We start from the raw sequence: 17,134 nt of genomic DNA, 5'->3' as shown, positions 1-17,134 counted from the left end.
GCAGCACAAATGAAGACTTGCCTCTTTCTAAACGCTCTCAAAGGACGATCGTTTTGACTGTTGACCGTGACACCCTCATCAGTAAAATGTCAAAAATGAGAAAAGTGGAGCAGAGTGCAGGATTTTCCAAGAAAAATTTACTTATTCCTATTTATACAAGTTAATGTTAAACAAGTTCATGTTAAAACATTGTGTTAAAATTACATTTTTCTTAAAGTTTCAGGTTGTTCATAATATTATAATATTTTGTAAAAGAAAGAGTTCATCAATTAAAAAAGATTTCTGTAATAGATTTGTGTTTCTCTGCACAAATATTTGAACTTATGTCATATAAACCCCAAAAATAACAATGAGTTTTCTGATCCGGCCCCTTTGGGATCAAAGTAGGGTGTTTGACACCCCTGCTTTAAAGCATAAATTACAAATCTTTTTCCACTATCTGAGAGATTGTAGATAATTTTCCTTAAAGTAGACTGTATACTAGGATTTTTTCTGATCTATATTTTAATGTTACTCCTTAAAAACATACCTGGAATTGTTTTTTATTTCATTCTGTAATTACAGTTACATTTCATGTCCTCTCACTGTATTTATCAAATGTACAATTATTCCCTCCAGGCGATGATAGTTTTTACATTGGTCCATCAGCCCCTCTTTGGACAAAATTTCAAAGTTTCACTCAATTAATAAGAACCAAAATCCATCTCAGAGTAGAACATTTTGGCGTATTTAACATCCTAAATATTATAAAAGGCTGATTTAAATGTTTTAAACTTTTATGCCCATCATTTGTATACTGAATACTTTCATATACTCATCCAAAAATGTTTTGTCAAACAAAAAGTGGAATGGTTCACGCTATAGGCGAGTTTCAGCTGACGTCATTGTTATTAAAAGCCCGCGTTGCATGCTGGGAAATATTTTGGTTGGAGGCAAGAAACAGGATAGCGGTCAAACACAGTGCGTAACCTCACGTATTTATCCCCGATAATGGTAAATTCCTGCTGCATTATCGGATGCACAAATAGAAGCACGGAAGAAGGAAAATGTCTTTTTCTTATTCTGAGTGAAAAGAACCACTAACGGTGAATTAAACGACTTTCAAACATCCGCAGAGCAAACGTAGAAGATCCTAACAAACCGTGGACTCCAACAAGTTCAACAACACATCGAGACTCTTGGAGGTTTTCATCTTTTCTGCTGTGAATGGCCCAGGAGTTTCCACCAAGTCATTGTGGATATCACCGAAGTGAATATTTGTCCAGGTAGTTGGCGATTCCGACCAGAAATTTGGTTTGGTCCACCTTTTGTCGGGGTTGAAAAGGGTGATTTGGCTCCATCGATGCTTATGACCAATTTCTGGTCAAATGGTCTTGGGTCCTCTGCCGTTAGAGTGGATAAATAACCAGGATCAATACCCTTTACGTGCTTTCTCGCTCCGTCCGTCATGTTGAATTAGTGTTTCTTGCCGCCGACCAAAATAATTCCCAGCATGCAACGCGCGCTTTTGTCAACAATGAAACTCACCTATAGTCACAAACTCAACACCGCGCTGAAGCCTCGGCCCTTCTGCAGTGACATCTGAAAAGACACTGCTCAAGTTTAACCTGCTTCTTTGAAAGAGTCGTACTGTTTTACTGCAAACCCACTTAAGGACTTTCCAGATGTCAACTGGATAACACACATGTTTTTGTAGGATTACATCACATTTTAGATTTGGTAAAGGGCATGGAATGAGCTTAATGACAGTAATAGGTCATGATAATGTGGGGTTTATGTCACCTCTTAATGAGCACAACATCCTAAAATGTCACAAAATCTCAACTGGAGAACACATTTCTCTTAGACTCCATTATAAAATCAGTGTTACTCAGTTGACATTGGTGAGATTAAGTGATGAATGTTTTTAGGCTTTCGAAGTAATGTACGTAGATTTTTCTTGTTTTATCTAAAGTGTTAAAGCTTTTTCATTCATCTTCAGTGGATTATAGATTTCAACAAACATCATTATAATAAACAGTGACGTGTCAACTGGTTAACATTACCCAGTCATGACATGTTTTCCATATAATTTGGTTCTTTTTTGGGTCATAATTCCTTTTAGTATTTGGTCTTTTTGCATAAAAAAATGACAGAGCGCATCACACAAATAAGGCCTTTTCCCCAAATACAATGAACAATTTATATATGTATAATTTTTAAATGCATGAAAATAAGTATCAGTCATGGTGAGCATTCTGCTTAAAGGTTGTATAGAGGATTTTTTTAAGGAAAGAGAAATCCAGCGACAGTCCTTTTTCAAATGTAGTGCATGCGTGACACCACCTTCCTCCTCCACAGGTCCCTCTAGAAATAATTTAGAGACCGACACCTCAGTTTTTAGACCCTTTGTCTGCTTCAGTCGTGCAATCACTGAAAGGAATCTCCAAGAATCACCTCAGTTCGTCTTCGCTCCTTTTCTCCTTCTCTTTGTCTTTCAGCGACATCAAAAACCGACTTTCTTTTGCGGCGAACTGGTCCTGGATTCTCGTCCGACATTGCAACAAACTTTATGCGAACTGCGAGAGCCACAATTAGAAAAAGCCTCTAAGAACTGCTGCATAGTTACCTTAGAAACGTAAGGAGTTTGATTGACGACCTAACAGCCAATAGAAAATGAGGCAGCCTCGTTTTCTATTGGCTGATGTTTATCTGGCCTCAACACGTCCACAGTTGATAGATTTTCTTTCTTTTTTTTTTGGTCATCATAATTACAAAGCTGCTGCATCTCTGTAATGGTATTTTAAACTTTCATTGACAATTTGAAACAAACAAAAAATCCTCCATACAACCTTTAATAAATCATTAAACCCCTCAAAATTCCCCATTTTAAATCTGTCACAAAAAAACAAAACAGCCTGTGCCAAAAGAACAAAAAACAAACTTTCAAACAAATGTGGAATCAAACGTGTGATACTTTGTGAACAAATCAATAGAGTCAATGACCCGTTACCCAGTTGGCGGAGTGGTTATTTAAACACTTGTTATTTTTTATTTATTCATGTTTTAAAAAAGTTTAAGCTGGCCAAATAATTCTTTATGTCCCCTTTTGAAAATATGAAATTATGTTAACAAAAAACAAACTTATGTAAAAAAAAAAGTGACCTAAATGTACTTCTAATGATAGAATCACCCACATGTTTAACACACAAACACTGCATATTTAGTTTTTGTTCTTCTCTCAAATGGAAAACACTCTGTTCCACCTCACGATGTCATATACAGGAAGTGCTCCACTGTGTTTTTAAACTCCATACACCTTCATTATAATAATTTGGATAGTTTCAGCCCTGGAATCGCTGATCTCTCTTGAACAAAAGGCAAAAGAAGGTGTAAACTTCCTTAATACCAGTTCCTGACATCATCAGGTGGAACAGAGCATTTCGTGATTTGAAGATGTTCTAATAAACCAGTTGTGTGAATTAGGGTTGGGCAGTATCCAAATTTGATACTGTTAAAATTTCTCAGGATTTTACCGGGGTATATGGTATTACCGTTAGGGACGGGCATTCGATGAAATTTTCTTAATCGATCGTCGGAAGAATTAACGATCGATTATCGATTAATCATTAACGTTTTTATATTAAAATGATCATCATTATTATTACTATCTGCACTACTAATCTGCATAAATAAATTCAACTTTACGACATATAAACCCGTAACGACTCTAGAGCCACATCAGCCCGTTTGACATTATAATGTGTTTAATTCAGTTTGTTCAACTCTCACAGAAACGAAACTTAAAACCGCATCGCTAATTTGCATAAACAAAGTGAAGATAAAACTACAGCACTTGTGTCGCTGATGTGGTTCAATTTCTGTTGGATTAAAAGACATGACTCAGTGGAATACAGGTTAGTGTGACCATATTTGCGTTTGTCAAAACCAGGACAGCGTACGGGGGGAGGGAGGTGGGGACTCGTCATCGACATTGAGCGACTCTCACCTGGTAAAACTTTTTCCTACTGGACACGAAACATATGTTCCTGCTTTGTTCACTGTGCACATGGACTCACACTTGTCCCGAACGCAACGGAAAGCGTGGAATTTCTTGTACAAATCATCGTTAAATACACATTTGTGCTTCAGTACGTTGCAGACTGACCGACTGTTTGTGTCTCGCTCCTTCTGAGTGCAGAGAGACACATGTACAGACCTGTTTGGTCACACTACACACAGCAACCTACATTCGGTTTGTCGATTAAAATTAACGTAATCGATGAAATTCTTAATGATCAATTATCGATTAATCAATTAATCATGCCCATCCCTAATTACCAAAATATTTTAGAATTACTTGGTACGACTTTAGTGCGACGGTAAACTATGAAGCCGCACCGCTGTACAGTCTGTGTGTACAACCTGCAGACGTAGAATCTCTAAAAAGTTTCACATGAATCATCTCCAACACGATAAAAGCACAGAACAGACTCACCATCAGCAGAACACCCCTCTGTCACAGAAAGAACACTCAGATTCCACTGAGTCACTGTGACCTTTAGTCCGACAGAAGCTGAACCGCATCATTGCACAAGAAAAGAGCTGTTTTTATCAGTGCTTTATAGTTTATGCAAATGATCCATGCGGTTTTAAGTTTCATTTCTGTAAAATCGAAACAAATGTGCGTCTGAAGCCAAAATGCAGAAGTACTATTATTGTTTTGGGACCAACTCACTTGCGGCTTGACTTGGTCTCCCTTATGAGCGTCAAGAAACATTAGATACTCCTAGTTTTAAATCGTGACAGCATTAAATTGAAAATACAACCACACATTCATTGGTGCTGAGCAAACTAATTTAGGTATCAATAAATTATAATATTATTTTGTCCTTATGCGCTGCAGATTTTTAAAATAACGGTAATGAAACTGATACTGTTGATACTTTTTGACACTGCGGGACACTGTAATTAGTGCTGTCAAGCGATAAAAAAAAAAGAGAGATTAATTAATTATGATCTGTAATTAATTAATCTGATTAATCTCTTTTTTAATTTCACCTAAAAAATTGCTGCGAAAAGCTTCAACTTGAGGTATTTTCATTTGAATTCATTATTACATTATTTTCATACTGTCATTAATGTTTTTATATAAGTATCATCATTATTCCTATTACTAATCTGCATAAATAAACTCAACTTTACAACATATAAACATAAACACTTGAGAGCCACATCAGCCCGTTTGACATTATAATGTGTTTAATGCAGATTTGCGCAACTCTCACAGAAACGAAACTTAAAACTGCATGGCTCATTTGCATAACCTACATGAGAGAAAAACAAAACAAAACGCTCTTGTGCGCTGCTTCTACTAAAGGACACGACTCAGTGGAATATAGATGTTCTTTCTGTGACAGAGGGATGTTGATGGTGAAGGTGAGTCTGTTCTGTGTTTGTGTCGCGATGTTTTCAGAGATCAGATGTGCAGGTTTATCGCAGATGCGGCGAGAACGGGAATAAAAATTACAATTCTTTGCGGAAGCGAGCGGAGCAGGACTGAACAGTGCGGGACTGTGTCCTAACAACACATAAAAACAGATTTTATAATAAGGCAACTCGCGAACAGAAACAGTAAAGTTAGAGATTAAAAATAAAATTAATGCGATAAAAAAACCCTAACACACTAAATATGGCTGTAATTAATTAATCACAATTAAAGGGATAATTTGACACCCCTAACTGTAATACTGTATTACCGTCCAACCCAAGTGTGATTAAAAGAAAAGACAACTCCTCTTATGTTTTCTAGGAGGTAACAACTTTTTAACTTTTAAGACTTTAATTGTTCAGTCATAATAACACTTCTTTTTTTTTCTAACAAACAAACACAGTTAAAAATGTAAAAAGTCCTAGAAGTGTCCGTTATCTCTCCACACTTCCTCGGACATAACGCTGTGATTGAGTCGTTCAGTCCGACGCCTCTTTAGGTCCCGCTCCTGCTCCTTTGAACCCAGGGACCCCCAGTTTCCCACAGTCACGTGACCGGCGCCCTCTGAAAGCTCCTTTGTGTTGCCCCAAAACCAGGCTCAGAAGAAAAACAGCTCTGCTCCAGGAGTTAGTCTGCGCCGTAGATCACGCAGAGGCTTCTAAGAGTGACAGTGTGTCGGCTGACTTTGTTTTTCCGCACGCTCTGTTACGGGCTGATGAGGGATGGTCCGAGTTTAGAGCTGGAGTCATTGTGAGAAGAAACACAAATCACAATTTAACCGTTTATTGATTTACAATTACTCACACCAGGACCAAACTGTGGAGAAAAAAACAAAAAACAAAAAAATCAACACTTTCTATTGGTTTCTTGCGATTTTACTGTGACCTTCATCCATTTTCTGATGCTTATTCGGGGCTGAGTTTTGAAAGCAGCAGTTTAAGCAGTGACACCCAGTTTCCCTCACCCCAGACACTTCCTCCAGCTCTTCCAGCTCCTCCAGTGGGACCCCAAGAACCCCAAAATTGTTACCTGCATGAGCCTGTCACAATAATACTGTATCGAACAGTATAATTTGCGACTCTGTATTTAGCGTTTGTACTTTTTCTTGCAGAAGCGGGGAGATATTTGTTGTCATATGTTCAATATGTTGAATATCTATTTATCTAAGATTGTGTGTTTTTAACATATGGGTTTGGTCAAGTGGTAACGGAAGGAAACGGGCAGATTTTTGACATTCAAATGTCTCTTATTCAGAAACTAGAGGGACTATTGAAATAAGTAAAGTATCAGAATGTAGGAAAGAGTTACACTCCAACAGGGTCAAGTTAAACCTGTGATATTCTTTCAAGTTGTTGACAAAAAATAAAAAAAACATGTCGGTAACGGAGGGAATGAAATATGCAGCACTTTTTGGCCAATAAATACAAACAAACTGGTTTGAATATTTGCTTCATATAGTTTTCTACCATATGGTACAAGATTAGGTTGAAAAACCTCTTACTCTTTGAGTAATGAGATTTTAGAAGGTGCATGATTTTACATAATTTGTCAACTTTTTTCTTCCAAATACTTTAATATTACTTCAAAATGAAAGGAAACTATTTCTATAAAATATGTCAGTCCTTCCAAGCAAATTTTTATCATTTTAAATATATATTTTTTTTGGAAAAATCATGTCCCTTCATCAACAGTTCAAAGATCAAATAACACAAGATATGATGAAATAAATCACAATACATTTATTTACATGATTTTTGGGTCTTTGAAATTTGGGAAATAATTTTTGTTCCATGTTTCATACATGGTCTGTTTAAAACGTATGGAACTTTAGAACCAAAAATGGTACAGAAAAAAGGTCAACAGTTGATAAACTAGAGTACATATGTATCTGTTCAATACATTTTTATATCAGATGCATTAACTTGGATTTTTGGCCTTGTTGTTTACTTCTGCTTGACTGGGCCCATATTTAATATTTATTGTGATTTTAGTGAAGCGTGATGGATGAATGTAACTAATTGTTTATAGAACAAATCATTCTGCACTGGAGCTCTCTAACACTTTATTTTGTAATTGCGTTTTTATATGTGTTTGTGGATGAATGAAATGTGAAATGTGGAATCTGCCTCTCAAATCTGCAAAGCAAATTTACCTACAGGTACAAATAAAGCAACCTAACCTCACCTAACCTGTTCACGTTTATGTCACAAACCAGGAAGACGTTTGGAAACATGTGATGACGACTTCCGGTGGGCTCTGTTCACGGTAGTAAGTCTGACAAAATCTAAGAGAACTGAGAAAATGTCCCACTTTCCTTCATCTCCACGTCACTGGAGTGTTCCATTATGTTCGGATAATCGACAATTACAACCAAACCTCAGTTCTTCCTGGTTTATGACGTATGCGTGAACAGAGTTTATTTCAACCAGCTCTGTAACAAAGTCCTGTGTAGCTGTACTCAACCTTGAAGATAAAGCCACATTCCGAGCAGCGTCCTTCTGTTCGTTCCCGCTCCTCTCAGTGTGTGTTTTTTTTGGAGGTCAGAGCTCCGCATCTCCGCAGTGTCACATGACATGACCACCTCCCGCAACGCCATGTTTTATTCAGCGTCGGAAACTCTGCCTCCGTTTAAACCTGAGCCCGAGGGACCATCCGATCCCCTTTATCTGTCGTGGACGGTGACAGACCACACGGGACCACCGCGACTCCACTCTGATTTGGTGAAGATCGGGTAACAGAAAAAGGGAGCTACTGCGAGCGAGGGAGGGCATCTGAAGAAAGTTCAATTACGTCCAAGTTCTTTTAATTTAGTAACATGTCACGACTGTGCGATTGATACTCGCCGATGTTGTCAAAATTCCTTTGGGGTGTGATATTTACTGTAGACACTGTTTTGTCTGAAGCTTTGCAAGACTTTAATCTGACAAAATCTGCATGAAAAAGTCTCATATTCACCATTTTGTTGGCCTCCATAAAAAAATTGCATAAATATCGTACCGTAAGATTCATATTGTGAACATATCATACTGAGAGATTTGGATATTGTTATTAAACGGAATTACTAGCGCTGGGTATCATTAAGAAGTTGCCGATACGATACATATCTCGATACTCAGGCCACGATACGATACATACCTCGATACAGCTCACTTTTGATTCGATATGGTATAACTCAAATTGATTCGATACAGATCAGGGAAAAATAAAGGTTAAATCATGTCTGATAAGTCTTTGTTAAACCATTTCTTGTGCAAAGTTCATATGAAACACAAACATTTTAATCATCAAAACAGTGAAAATGTCAAATGTGTCGCAGAAACGAGTTTCCTTCCTCTGAACGAGCAACAAAACTGTAGCTCTGTAACAAAATAATTTAGTAAAATATACTAAAAAATACTCTTGGTGATGTATTGATACAGCAGCCAACGATACTGATTCTGTATCATCACATTAAACTATGAGATATTTCGATATTTTTGCAAAACCCCTAGTTCAGACCATCTTAATTTTTTTTCACTGTATTTGTTAATTTTTGCAGTCTCCATGGTTACTGCTGAACATTCCACTATAGTGATACATGTAGGACACCTCCAGCGTGATGTCAGTGCGCAGTATTGATGGGTTGGGTTCATGGGACATCAAAACATTCTAAAGGCCTGTTGTTGCTTTAGTGTCAATGCTCCAAACTATGTGTGTGTGTGTGTGTGCGTGTGTGTGTGCGTGTGTGTGTGTGTGCATGTGCGTGTGCATGTGTGCATGTGTCACAGGGTTTTTTATTGCCAAATTGAATTGAATTAAAGACCAAACATTCCAGGGAAAACAGTGAAATCTCTGTAGAGACGAGCAGATGGTGGACCGTCCAATAGAAAAGTTACGTAGTGCTCCTTTAAAGCTCCTATGTTACGCAGAATTGACTCTTGTGGTTTTTATAATATTGTGTGTGTGAGTTGTGTTTTGTTTCATTCACACATGTTTGAGTAATCCTTTATTATTATTATATTTTTATACAGGTCCAGGAACAAAACAAAACGTTTTTTTACCCAGCAGTCGTTATTTCACTAAATGGTGCAACCAAAGCACAGTTCTGAACGTTTTACATTTATGTATGTGGGATGTGTATGTCTGGGAGATGTCTGGGTGTGTGAGGTTTTATGCACTTTTTAAAAATGTCCATAGTCACTTTATCTTTTATTATTTATTGCTGCCTTTGCACTGAACGAGGACTGCACTTCATTTTGTTGCATCTGTTACAGTGACAAAGATATTCTTCGAATTTGAACTTATTAGTCTGTCTACTAGTGTTGTAGTCAACACGGCACTAACCGAGACCAAGACCAGTCCGAGACCACAGGGTCCCGAGACCAAGACCCATCGAGACCAAATCGAGACCATCTTTGTTATTTTCTACATTTATTTTTAATTTTACAGTTATTTTGGAACATATATATCAGTGATTTCATACATCTATCTCCGTTTTATTTCTTAATGTTAATTTAGGCATAAACTAAACCAAGCAAACTGAAACACTCTGTGCCCTTTGTTGGACCCACAGTTTGAGAAATCCTTCTTTAAGAGAACTTCCACTGACACTTTACAAAAAACTATGAAGAAGAAAGTGAAGAAAGTTGGGTGTCTTACAGGTTTTACAGTGGGATTTAGCCTTTGCACATTTACCAAATGCACATCGTGACAAATACAGATGCCTTTGTGCACTTTTATTGGGCAAACTTAAGCCACATGTCACAGTAAAAAGTTTACTGCCTACAGAAGCGGCCGTAATGAAATATGATCACACTCGTCTCGGTCTTGTCTTGGTCTTGTCTCGGGACTCGAGGCCTGACACTCGTCAAGACCGAGACGAGACCGAGACTTTTAAAGGTCGAGACCGGGACGAGACCGGGACTTTTAAAGGTCGAGACCGGGACGAGACCGGGACTTTTAAAGGTCGAGACCGGGACGAGACCGGGACTTTTAAAGGTCGAAACCGGGACGAGGACGAGACGAGACTGACTCCAAGCTCCTTCAAGACAGAGTCCAAACGTGATCGAGTCCAAGACAAGACCAAGACAGCAAAAAACCCTCAAAAAACAAACAAAAAAAAAACAGTCTCAAAATCAAGTACTCGACACTCGAGTACTACAACACTACTGTCTACATCTCCAAACAGAGATTGGCAAGTCCAGGGCTGAAATTATCCAAACAATTCTAGTGATTTATTTATGGATTCATTTATTTAAAACAAGGACAGTGCACAGATAACATTAAACTCAGAGACCTTTCGCTACAAGTTTCTTTCTGTCTACAGGTTGGGCAGGTACAAAATAGCTGCCTGGAAGATGTATGAATCTATACAGCAGCACTTCCTGTATTACCACATGACATCACAGGGCTGGAACAGTGTTTCCAAATGCCTAAATATGCAGGATCTGTGTGTCAGACAAGTGTGAATGAAACAAAACACAACTCCAGCTCTGTTTCTGAAGAGGAAACGACATAACATAAATCAGAAAACGGCGTCAAATCGGCCTTTTAATCCTGACGGGGGACAGATCAGTTTCCATTTCGATTCGGGAACGATAAAGGTCAGCTGAAAAGACACAATATTAAGACGGGAAATTTGTAAAACTTTAAGCCTGTTTGACAAAGACTCTCCCGTAGGACTTTATAGGCTTCTCCCGTGCGCTCCATCTGAAAATAATACGTCGATTCCGAGAACATGAACACAAAAACATGACCTACTTCCTTGTGAAATTTTTTGCTTCCGAGAAAACACTATAGTCATGTTCTACTTTCCTACATACCAAGAGCTTTTGTTGAACAGAAGCAGGTGTACAATTATATACAATTGAATAATTAAACTAGGGCTGGGCAAAAATAAAAAAAATATTAATCGCCTTAATTGCATGAGTTTGAGTGCGATTAATCGTGATTAATCGCATGTTATACGCAAAACCAATTAATGAATTAAAAAGTAGAGTATAGCTGCACTTTTACTGTTCTCCATTCCCGCTTTTCGCCAGTCCCTCACAAGTTTCTCGCTCACTCCAAACTTTCTTTCTGCTGCTCGATTACCGGTTTCGGCTGAATATTTCACGACTTGTAGCAGGGCAGAGGCTCTTTCTGCAGGAGACATGCGCAGTAGAGTGAAGTGACATTGGTACAGGAGGAACAGGAGCAGCAGATACTGACACACAAGACTAGAATGCCCTCTAGAGGCTGTCAGTGTGAAAATCTTAATATACAAGTTGCAGGAAACAGACAAACCATGAAAAAAGTGCAAATTATAGTCAAAAAAATACAGTAATAAACAATCAAATAATAATAATAATAATAAAATAATACAGGATAAAGTAGTAATAACAACATTAATAACAATACAGACGCAAAATATATCAGTTATATGGATTATTATTCATTATATTTATTAATTATGCAGACGTGCACATGCCCATGAATGTGCACACATACACACATGCAAATAAATAAGAAATAAACACACACACTTACATTTTCCTTGGCCCTTAGGCTTCCAGGTGACTTGACCTAAATTACCTTACATCAATTAAAAATGAACTTTTTACTGCAGGTTTGTTGAAAATCTACCTTGATAAAGCCAATATTTAATATTTAGTGTGTGGTTTTAAGGATCTCAGCATGAATAAAGACTGATGACTCATTCTGACGTGTTAAACATGCACATATTTCATTTATTTACTGTACAGAGCACCAGTCTGCGGCCCTCGATCGGCCCTCTCCTTCGTCTGTGTTTAGAAATGTGGCCCTTGATGAAAAAAGTTTGGACACCCCTGTTCTAAACTAATCCACACAAGTATTATACTCAAATACAAGTAACCACATACACAATGTACCTTCAAAGTCTTCTCAGCTGACAATCACGTCTTTGGGGTTGAATAATAGCACCACTTTCTGAAACTAATGTGAAAAAATTAAAAAATCACTTTTGTACATTGACGCTGACAGTTTTTGTTTCACGCGGATAGTCTCAGTAATTACCGAGACATGAGCCAAAAACCAGGTCAACAAATCTGCACTCTGACAGCTCAACGGCAAATTCTACCAAAAGAATTCTCACCTGTCCTCCAGCTCTGTTCTGAACGACTGTATAAAGTCTCCACATCCATCTCCTGAAATACCCCCTCGTGGAGACGCGCCGTAATTATGTAAATGACGCTCAAATGTCACGACGCTCATGAGCACAGGTGGAGCGGAGCCACTGGAACGTGCACAGGCTAAAACAAGTCTCTAGTCTAGTTATAAATAGTTAAATAGTTTGTAATAGTTGGTTCATTTTAGTTTTATAACGCCATGTCTTCAAGCTTTTTACAGTGGTGATATTGTTCCCTCACGAAAATCATTAAAGAGTGAGTATTTTGCCATTTTTTTGAGCTTTCTATCAGGTTATAACAATGATCACACTTAAAAAAAAACATGCCCAAAGAGGTTTAAAATGTCATCCATGCATGTTTGAGCAGTTTACCGATCTCTCCCGGGGCCTATTCCAATCCTCCTTACGGTTAGCTGTAAAATTCTGTACAAGACCCATGCTCCCACACTACAATTCTCCAGAAATACTGTCATTTCCGGACTTGAAATCAACTGACTCTATGCAAAAAGTCGACAAAAGCTTTCAGAGGCGATAAAAGCGAACGGCCCGAACCTGAAAACGTTCTGGAAGACGTGGACACTTGTGGCTTATAGACAAGTGCGGCCTATATATGTACAGTTTTTTCTTTCTTTTAAAATGTACTTGATGCGGCTTATATTCAGGTCGCGCGCATCTGGTAGTACTGTATTCAAAAACATGATACAAAATTGTACACAACAAACAATGTGACAAACCTGATGAGATTTAGTTTTGACTTGTACAAATGCATTTATATAATTACCGTATTTTTCAGACTATAAATCGCTCCGGAGTATAAGTCGCACCAGCCAAAAAATGCGCAATGAATTAAAAAACATAAGTTGCATCAGACTACAAGTCGCACTTTTTGGGGGAAACCGACATTTCATCTTGAAAGTCAAGTTCAAGTAAAAACAATAGAACAGAGAACAACAGACAACAGACTGTAACATATTAAGTTACTCAGATAACTAGAGCATAAACTGCAAAACAGAACAAGTCACGAGACTGAGCATCAGTTCCAGTTAGAATTATTCGGGCCTTTCTGAATCCCGACAGGATGGTTTCAGTGTCACTGAAGTTCAGGCTTTGTCCATCCATCCAGTGACTTCCAGGAAAGTTTCATGGTGCATCCTCCCGGTTGCCGTGAAGCTGTGTTCTCCATCCCCACTTTCCGTCAGTCCCTCACAAGTTTCTCACTCACTCCAAACTTTCTTTCTGCTGCTCAATTTCTGTTTTCAACTGCATATTTCACTACTTGCAGCAGGACATCCGCTCTTTCTGCAGGAGACATGCCCAGTAGAGCCAAGTCACAGTGGTACAGGAGGAACAGGAGCAGCAGATACTCACACACAAGACTAGAACCTCTCGCAGCTTCAGTGTGAAAATTTTTATATATAAGTCGCACTGGAGAATAAGTCGCAGGAAACACCCAAACCATGAACAATATAAAAGTGGCAAACACATAAATAATAGTTTGTACACTCATAACTAACAATGATAACAATGATTCTAAATCCTGACAGGATGTTTTCGGTGTCACTGAAGTCTAGACTTTGTCCATCCATCCCGTGACTTCAGGAAAGTTTCATGGTGCATCCTCCCGGTGTCACAAGTTTCTCGCTCACTCCAAACTTTCTTTCTGCTGCTCGATTACCGTTTTCTGCTGTATATTTCGCTTCTTGCAGTTTGTAATCTGCAAAATGTGATTGTCTTTTTGGGCTCATTTGTGTTCAGTCTTCTCAGTCGACTTTGTAAGTCTGTTTAGATGTTAAATTGTTCAGTGTTACAGAAGTAATGGTGCGATCGACTGACATGATACAGACAGGAACAGAGGCTCTTTCTGCAGGAGACATGCGCAGTAGAGCCAAGTGACAGTGGTACAGGAGGAACAGGAGCAGCAGATACTCACACACAAGACTAGAACCTCTCCACATTTCACTGTGAACATTTTAACATATAAGTCGCACCGGAATATAAGATGCAGGACCATCCAAACCATGAAAAAAAGTGCGACTTATAGTCCAAAAAATACGGTATGTCTTATTTGACACCTGTCTCTTGCTCTTTTTTGCTACTTATTTAGAATTTATTATTAACCACGTATATTTTTTACTCTTTATTATATTATATTGTGATGTGTGAGCTCCTGTGTCCAGATCATTTCCCTTGTGGATCAGTACAATTTGTTTAAGTTTAGTCTAAGATGTGCAGTATCATGTAGTAATTTTATTAGATTGTGTTGTGATAGCGCTCTGAAGGGGGAGCGACTTAACACGAGGAGCAAAGAGAGGGGAAACTCAGAGCGTCAGAAACTTCTAAAACACGTTAATGCGTTGTTTGCTGAGAATGTAGCATTTTTAAAACAGTAAAGGTAACACGGTGATCTTATAATGCCTCACAGAAATGTAATACTCCCTCTTTAATAATAAGCAAAGTTGACCTCGTCCTGGTTCAGATTGCATTACACCCAACAGACCGTGTTTGTAGTGAACTATAAAAAGGAAAATATTGAACGAAACAGAAGCTAGTCTCAGGAAAATGATCTGAAACACGACCTTGTATTCTCCGCTTGAAAAGAGCGTCCCTACAGAATGAGATTATACACTGTGTCCTGTATCCTGCCTTTGTCCTGTACGACTTTTGTAGTGCGTTAATGGTCACGTTTACAGGATGTTTTTATAATTCTGATTTAATTGTTCAGAATTCAAATATTGTCCTTCGAGTTTACATGGAAATAATAAGTCTGAATTGCGGTTTACATGGAAAACGCGTTAAATCGTCTTTATTTCACATTAGGGACGGGCATTCGATGAAATTTTCTTAATCGATCGTCGGAAGAATTAACGATCGATTATCGACTAATCATTAACGTTTTTATATTAAAATGATCATCACTGTTATTACTATCTGCACTACTAATTTGCATAAATAAATTCAACTTTACGACATATAAACCGTAACGACTCTAGAGCCACATCAGCCCGTTTGACATTATAATGTGTTTAATTCAGTTTTGCGCAACTTTCACAAAAACGAAACTTAAAACCGCATCGCTAATTTGCATAAACTAAGCGAAGATAAAACTACAGCTCTTGTGTCGCTGATGTGGTTCAATTTCTGTCGGATTAAAAGACATGACTCAGGTGAATACAGGTTAGTGTGACCAGATTTGCGTTTGTCAAAACCAGGACAGCGTACGGGGGGAGGGAGGCGGGGACTCGTCATTGATATTGCGCGACTCTCACCTGGTAAAACTTTTTCCCACTGGACACAGAAACATATGTGCTGCTTTGTTCACTGTGCACATGGACTCACAACGGAAAGCCTGGAATTTCTTGTACAAATCATCGTTAAATACACATTTGCGTTGAAGACTGACCGAATGTTTCTGTTTGTTCGCTCCTTCTGATGCAGAGAGCTACATGTACAGACCTGTTTGGTCAGGCTACACACAGCAACCTACATTCGGTTTGTCGATTAAAATTAACGTAATCGATGAAATTCTTAATGATCAATTATCGATTAATCGATTAATCATGCCCATCCCTATTTCACATATTTACTATGGGGGCGGCAGTAGCTCAGTTGGTAAAGCTATAGAAAAATGTGACCATTTACCATTTATTTAATTCCGCTCAACGTCTGAGGGTTCTGATTGGCTTCTGGCTTCATTGACTTTGGCCCCAATTCACTTTGTGTTGAGAAACGTCGCCCCTCTGTCTGTAAATGCCGCTGTCTGGCTCATTTTGGCCTTAAAATATTTGTATTAACCCACTCTACGTGATTTTGGTGTTTTTATTTCGCTGTTAGACTTAGTTTTGTTATATTTATAAAACAGTTTCTTTTCCTAATATGGAAGTCTGCTCCAATGTGCGTAAAAGTGGTCAGTCGTCCAGGTAGAATCCAGGGCAAAGTAGAAACTCAAATTGTCGACCGGAGAAACGTTTACCATATTTTCCGGGCTATTAGTCGCTCTGGATTATAAGGTGCACTGTCATTAAATGGTCTATTTTCAATTTTTTTTCACGAATTAACCGCACTGGACTTTAAAGGAAACCCAACAGTGTGATGGGTGAGTGGTTTTGTTTGTTTGTTCGTTCACGGTGACTCTGGGCTTTGTTCAGTTGTGGCGTGTAGGGAGGTGCTGTCTGGGACCAACGGATTGTCGGCGTGTTTGCAGTGACTCAGTTGTTCAGTCGTGTTTAGAAGCGGCACATTGCGCTCGCTTTTTCAGTTCGTTCCTCTGTTCCGTTCCTCGTCGGCGTGGAGTGATGAGTGTGTCTGTGGGTGTTTTTCGCCGTGCGGTCGCTGTCTGCTCCGTGTGTGTTTGCGGCTTTGTAGTTTACTGAAGTCGTGCTGGGACACCTGAGTGGATTCGTGTATGGGGCGCTCTGGATTGTGCGGCGCGCGTTGTTTTTTGGTAGGGTTAGAGGCTTAAGAGCGCGTCTAATAGCCTGGAAAATATGGTCTTTAGTTTGGAAAAAAAATGATTAAATAAATGTTTGTCCAACTGACAA

At 38.5% G+C, this 17,134-nt stretch overlaps 1 protein-coding gene across 1 annotated transcript in view; it reads left to right on the top strand.

The window, feature by feature from the left end:
- marchf5 (membrane-associated ring finger (C3HC4) 5) overlaps positions 1-17,134 on the top strand; it is a 76,146-nt gene that overhangs the window by 16,060 nt on the left and 42,952 nt on the right. The gene's annotated exons all lie outside the window — the stretch shown is intronic.

The sequence above is a fragment of the Boleophthalmus pectinirostris genome, unplaced genomic scaffold (assembly GCF_026225935.1).
Source record: "Boleophthalmus pectinirostris isolate CB_2022bp ecotype Guang Dong unplaced genomic scaffold, ASM2622593v1 HiC_scaffold_5, whole genome shotgun sequence".
NCBI lineage: Eukaryota > Metazoa > Chordata > Actinopteri > Gobiiformes > Gobiidae > Boleophthalmus > Boleophthalmus pectinirostris.
Note: the sequence above shows the minus strand (reverse complement) of the source record. Positions and strands in the feature narration are given on the sequence as shown.